Below are 6,631 nucleotides of genomic sequence, written 5' to 3'. Positions count from 1 at the left end.
TTTTTTTTTTTTTTTTTTTTTTTTTAAACTCTTCCCACCAGCATCTTGAGCTTTATTGTTTGCTCCGCTTTCCCTGCATTTTCTCACCTACTTTTCTCACCTACTTGTTTAGTATTTTGATTTCTGGATGCAGCAGGAAGTTAGCCAATGTTACCAGGTGAGAGAAGATACCAAGAAACGTTGTTTTGTCGTGTCGTCAGTTCTTCCAAGGAGAGAAACCCCAACGTTGGGGCAGGTTTGGTGTCCCTCCTGTTTAATACCTCAACAGGCCCTTGGCAGGCAGGTTTAAAATGCAGCGTGTGATTTGAAGCTAGTGCAAAAAATCAAGAGTCTGCATTTTGCAAGCCTCACTGCACTTCGTCTAAGAGCCTTGACATGAGCAAATACCTGTCAGGAACGAGCATGTACCAGCCGGTCTCCCCTGCCCAAAAGACGCGATACAAGTTGTCAGGCTTTACCACCTTTTGTTGAAATATTCATTGCAAACTTAAGAATATGGTCTAAAACTTGGTATGGGTATTTTTCTTTGTAAACCTTATTTCTGGGAACTGGAACATTGAGAAGCAGCGTCTTTTCTGTGCGTTGTAGGAGAATTACCTGATAACCACAGGAATCAGAGGCAAAACACATTTAGCTGCAACTTCCTTGTAATGAATTTGCCAATATAAACAACCGCATCCCATAAGTCTCTTCCTGTACACTGTTGCAGAAAATATCCTGAAATGTAAGGTACATGCTTGCCTGATACATGATCCAGGATGGAAATTCCTGTCCTAAAGTGTAGAGTCCATTTACTGTCTGATTTAGCTGTAATTTATTATCCACTGTTTTATCCAGGTATGTGCCTCAACAGTGAGGCTTTTGTTATTGAGTATTTAAATATTCTGATATTTACCAAAGTTTTTGTGGGGTTTTTTTGTTCAGTTTTCTGGTTTTTGGGTTTTTTTTTAAAATCCAACCGAATTGGAGAATTTCCTGGTTATGAGTAATACTACAAAACACAATATCAATCTCTGTGTCAAAAAAATACTTTTTTTTTTTTCCTTGCTCATGTTTTTTAAAAACAAAAAGTATGAGTCAGAAATATAGAATATATTTAACGTAGCATCCTGGGTTATTTTGTATTTACTTTTTTATCCTACTCAGGTTTCTTGCCAAAACAAGCTCCTTGTTTTAGTGGGTAGGCAGAAGCCAGCTAATGTGTAGATCCAAAAGAAATTGAGGGAATAATTTAATATAGGTGGGTGACCTGATCTGTGCCAATGAGATGTAGATGAGAGGAACCGACCCAGCAGCTGGCAAATCTTGGAGTTGCATCAGTGCTGGCAACAGGTGAGGTCTGCGGGGCTAAGCGTGGCTGTGGATCTGCAGACCAAAGCCCTGGTGCTGCACCGTGCCTTGCCTTTGAAAGGCGTCTGCTGAGCACCACGTTGTCAGGCGTGACCGACTCCTGGATGATGGATGGTCCCGTTAATAGACCTGTGGGCATGTCACGTTGCGTGGCGCTTGATGCGAAGCAGGATTGGGACCGACTCTCTGAGACCCTGCTGTGAACAGATTGCTTTGTAACTCACTTTTTTGAGAGGAGCTTCCCTCACCCCCACGGAGCTGTTGCGTGAGAGTTGTGAAACAAGTCACGGTCCATACGGTGGCCGAGGGATGGACATGGCAGCCTTGAGTCCCGAGGTGAAGTCACACACAGATTGTCCCTCCTGTAAAGAATTGGTGGGGTTTAGTACCAGTATTTGAATGCACCTAAACACCGGCCTGGTCTTGTGTGCTGGCTAGTGGGGAAGGCCCCGGTCTGCTCGGGGAAAGCCAATGCTTTTGCTCATTACCCTCAAAGTAGTGGTGAGTGAGTGACAGCTTGTAAGGGGGAAGGGACAGAAGTTGCCTTTGGGAGAGGAGCTGTGATAAAGCAATGAGCTCCTTGTACAGTGCAGGAAGGTAATGCAGACTTTGAAGCTCAGGCTAACCTTAACCTATTGGTGCCCATAACCGGTATTACAGCAGCAATACAGGTTATACAAAATTACCTGGTTAGGGCAACATTCTCCATCGCTAGAGATCAAGGCACACTGCTGTATCTTCATCAAGGAAACAGCTTATGGCCTTGAGCTGGGAACTAGGATCCCTTCCTTTCCAGCTCGGAGACTGACTTCTTTCGTCATCTTGGGCACATCGCAGAATCCTGTGACTTCAGTTTCTTTGCTTACAAGTGGAAATACCATTAACTCAAAAGGTACCATGATTTCTCGTGATGTTTATGCTCGTTAGATTCTGTTTGGTTCTCCCGATGGTGAATGTAATGCTCAGTGAGCATCAGTTAGTATTTCGTCTTTCAGAAGCGGGCAGCTTCGGATGACTTCTGACGCTATTTTTGTTAAGAGGTGTGAACGCCTCCTCCCCTGTTACCAAGTTACCTGTTTGGAAGAAGAAAGCAGAGGGAGGTGGTGCATTGCCCAGGGAACTAGACTGCAGTAAGTCAAGAAAGGGTTGGGTTTTGAATGCTTAATCGTATTTTAATTACACAGCCCCTTCATGGTTCTACACAACACTGCAGCACTGCCTGTGAGGGGGGGCATTACTGAACACTTTCACCGTGCACCTAACGACATTGTAAAGATAGCGTTCTTTTCAGAGGACTTCCATTCTGAGGTATGACGATGCTATTCTTCTATCACTGATCTCATGGAATTTGAGGTTAATGTGAGTTACACCCATCTCTATTTACAGCCGCTTCCATTTTGTGGCCTCCCCCGGCGGGGCTGCTCTTTTCCGTGCTCTCCAGGGGCCTACGCACGTGAGTGCAGTAAAGCGCCTGGGGAAACTGATGGCACTGTCTCTGCGAATAAATACCTGCTTCAGTATTTGTGGAATAGAACCTTAATCCTGGCAGTTGTAGGCGGTTTTCTCAAAGCACAGAATCAGCTCAGGCACCCTAATGCCTTACAAACAAATAGCGGCCACGGCCTTGTATATAGAAAGATAGAGAAATGTCTTCTAAGGATGTAAATATTCCTAGCTCTAACTAAACTGATTCTAACCCTAGGGTTTTTTTAATAGAAAAATGCTTGTTATTTGTAAAATTCAGAATAAAATCATATCTGGAATGAAATATTCTCATAATTTTTTTTTTTACATCTTCATGTTTTAAAGTGTTACTTGCATAACAGATCTACTTCATTTTTTAGTGGTCTTGTAGGCTTTACCCTTGATCTTGTGTTATATATAATGACTTTTTTCTATAATTTTTTTTAAAAAAAATCTTAGTTCTGAGCAAAGAGGTGGTCTTAGCAGCTGGAGCACTGTCTGCAGCCACTGCCCAGGAGCGAGGTGCCTGGGAGGTGGGTGCTGGAGCAGCAGTGTGGGCACTCGCTGCTTCTCCTCCCTGGGGAGAGGCTGCCGCTCGGCAGAATGAGCTGCTGAGAGGGTGTCTTGTGGGTCCTGTTCTCGTGGAGTGTTTTCCAAATGTCAGCAACACAGAGAACCAGTAATTTTAATGTTTATTTAAAGTGGTGCCTTATTGAAAAATGGCAAGGAGTTTCTCTAAGGTGCTACTTAAAATGTTTGCAGCAAAACTGTATGGGAGTCAGGTGGCCTGAGACAACAAGCTGTGCAAACATCGTCACTAGATCCAACCTCAGGGTTTTGTGGGGTTCCCCCACACACGCTGCGTTGAGCTGTGTGCTTGCAGATAAGCAGAAGTGCCACCGGCAAGGTCAGCTGAGTTTGGAGGTCGAAGAAACAACCTGGGGACTCTGCCTAGCACGGCCTGTTTTTTCTTTCCCAATAATTAGCATTTGGCCCATCTTGTGAAGAAACTGCTCCTCTGAGTTTGGACCAACCTCCCCAAACTGTCTTTAGAACCTGGGCCACAGCTATTCTTCTAACACATTTTCTTACTTCCTTTTAAATAAATGAAGTAAATTCCTGCTGCCCCATTATCTCATCTTCATACTTCCTTACTGGTTTACTGAAGATGTTTACAGAACTAAATACTTGGCTGGCTGTCTACAGATAAACCCCTGCTGTCTGTAGCCTGAATTGTTGATTTTAATCCTTCAGGGAGGGGTGGAGACAAGGCCAGCAGCAAGGGAGAAGAACCCCTTGGCCCGTGGGCAAGAGCTGCTTCCCAGTTTGCTTTCAAGAAACCCACCCTTGTCTGCAAGGGCCACGGGGGCTGGGAGGTGAGGGCAGGTGGCCCTTGGCCGGGTGCACAGCGCAGCCGTGTTTGCCCTGGGCAGCACAGGGGATGAGATTCCCCAAACATCGGTTGTGGGTTGCTTTATTTTGGGGTTTGTTTGGGGTTTTTTTCTTTAAAATAAATGAACCCATGCAGAAATCTTGAGATGTGAAGAGAAATGGATACCTTTAAGACAAAGCTCTCACACCATAGAAGAGATCAGACACTTATTTCAGAGGGGTCATGAGCTTCTCGGAGCAGTGAGATGGGTGTGCCCGGCTCTGTGTCTCTCCTGTGAGAAGAGGCTGTCCTGAGCGGCTGCGATAGCAGAGGCTTCGAAGAGCGTGCTTTGCTCTCGGGTGGTTGGAGAATTCCAGCACCATGGCTCAGGTAAAGCAGGACTCCAGGTTTTTAGGAGTTTATTAATACATCCCGACATACACACACTTTCTTCTCTCTGCATCCATCAATCCAAATGATTCTTCCCAAGTTCCCTATTTTCTCCTTCAATTCTGTCAAGGGTAGAACTGAAAACAGTCTTGTAGAGATGCAGAAATCTGCGCTGTGCACCAGGTGTCACCAGTAGATCTTTTGGCAGCCAGGAACAGATCTTGATCAGGGTCTAAAACTTTACAAAGCGCAAGTGCCAGGACTAAACCCGGCCCCGAGATGTGCACCTCCCGGCATTGCGGAGGCAATTAGCAGCCAGCGAGTTAAACTGGGTGACTGGTTCCCATGCCCCACGTCTGAAATATGGCTTACGTAACTGAAGGTTTAGTAAGTCTCCCCAGCAGACAGAATTTGGGTAACAAGTCACCTTGGAAACAGTGCCTTGGATTCCCAGATCACTTCAGCACTTCTTGGGAACCTGTGCGGCCCATGGGATGCGGTAGTGGGACTGGGGGCTCTGGGGCCGCTTCCTTGGGCAGGTGCTCTCATTTCTCACGGCTCAGTTTTTCCACCTGCAAAACAAGGATCATGATTCTGTGTGTTCATAAAACGTTTGAGGAGGGCAAGGTGTTGCTCATCACCAAATACCAACTTTCTTCCTTTGTTTAACCCAGTTGTGACAGATTTTAGACATATATCCTAGAATGGCTCTGAAACGCTGTTAGCATGAGGTTTCATTGTTTAACAGCCAGTCTGGTATCCCATGGACTGTTTGTATCCTGGATCCTTTTGCATAAGGGGTTACTGTGTACAACCAAATCGCAATAGTCCTGAGGGCCTTGCGGGGCATGTCAGCCAAGACGGCCCAGACGGAGAGCTGCCATGACTTGCTGCCCCAGATCCAAGGCTGAGCCCTCCTTTGATATTCCCCTCGCTCACAAAAAAACCCCACACTTCCCCCCATCCGCCAAAAAACCCCACCAATGTAAAATCCTCCATGCGTCTAGCAGCTTGTGCACTGGGTTGCTCCTTAGATTTGGAGTCATTCCGCGTGGGGCCTGTGAGCGGTATTCCACAAATCCCTGTGTGGAAACAAGTGCTTCTGAGAAGAGGGGGGAAAAAACCCCCAAACCAACCGAAAACCAGAGACTGCACTCTGCTGAGCCAGTGCAGTTTCTGGGGATGGGTGTCCATCGCTGCAGGGAGGCAGTTTTTCTGCCTCATGTGCACCATACAACTTTTGACCTCTTGCGCTAGCAGACTTACCTCCATCACTTGCCTCTTTGCCCACCTTCTGCAAAACCTCAGGTGGACCTGCTGATAGCTCCTCTATTAGCTTCACCTCGAGGCAAGGTAAATAGTAAGAGTGATAAGCGGGAAGTGCCCAAGAACACTGGGTAACTGATTAAATCCCTGAAGAAAACGGCATTAAAGCTTGGAGTTGTTAAGCAGGGGTTCCCCAAAGCAGCAGCCGTGCAGGACTGAAGCAGAACAGCTGAGGAGGAGGCTCCGTTGTCCGGCTGATTGCTCACTGGAGCCCCAGCTCTTCTCCCCTCAGCCATGGCCATGTCGGTGTGGGGAAGCTCTTTCTCCATCAGCTCCCTCCTGGCAGTGAGGCTTCTCCAAGGGCCTTAATTGTCACCATCTGGAGGGTTCTTTGACCTTGGGGTGAACCGAGTTAAATCCCTTTGATTTATTCATTAATGGTGCTTAGCCATCAGCAACCTTATAGCTCTGACGGCTTTTTCCAAGCTACCAGAGTTCACGTAGCTCCTGCTTACGTTCGCAGAGAGGGGCTGGTGAGAAGGAGCTGTGTTACGAGGCTGCTGCTTTCCCTGGAAGAAAGTCCCTGCATCCCAAGCGCCTCTCCTTTGCATCCCAAATGGAAAATGACCCCGCAGGGGCCAGCTGTGTCGCATCTACAGGGATTCTGGTCCCTTTGGGGAAGAGCCAAGGTGCCCCTTTGCCCGCTGTGCCGCACGCCGTGGGAAAGAGCGCGTTTAGGCAGCTGGGGGAGAAATAAACCCGCTCGGTAACGTGCGAGCGAGGAGAAGC

At 47.0% G+C, this 6,631-nt stretch overlaps 1 long non-coding RNA gene across 3 annotated transcripts; it reads right to left on the bottom strand.

Moving 5' to 3' along the window:
- Window positions 1–27: 27 nt before the first annotated feature.
- LOC118453123 lies at window positions 28–6,625 on the bottom strand. Of its 3 annotated transcripts, none has more exons than XR_004843076.1 (4): window positions 5,843–6,625; window positions 4,373–5,148; window positions 2,037–2,423; window positions 28–1,712 (listed from the first exon to the last, which is right to left on the bottom strand). It is a non-coding gene; the product is annotated as an uncharacterized LOC118453123 (long non-coding RNA). The 3 variants fall into 3 exon arrangements; XR_004843077.1 differs by having other exon boundaries at window positions 28–2,423; window positions 4,373–4,814; window positions 5,004–5,148; XR_004843074.1 differs by having other exon boundaries at window positions 28–2,423.
- Window positions 6,626–6,631: the final 6 nt, after the last annotated feature.

Source organism: Egretta garzetta, unplaced genomic scaffold (genome assembly GCF_000687185.1).
Source record: "Egretta garzetta isolate BGI_Z169 unplaced genomic scaffold, ASM68718v1 scaffold1, whole genome shotgun sequence".
NCBI lineage: Eukaryota > Metazoa > Chordata > Aves > Pelecaniformes > Ardeidae > Egretta > Egretta garzetta.
The sequence above is the reverse complement of the archived record's forward strand: the minus strand, read 5'-3'. Positions and strand labels throughout refer to the sequence as shown.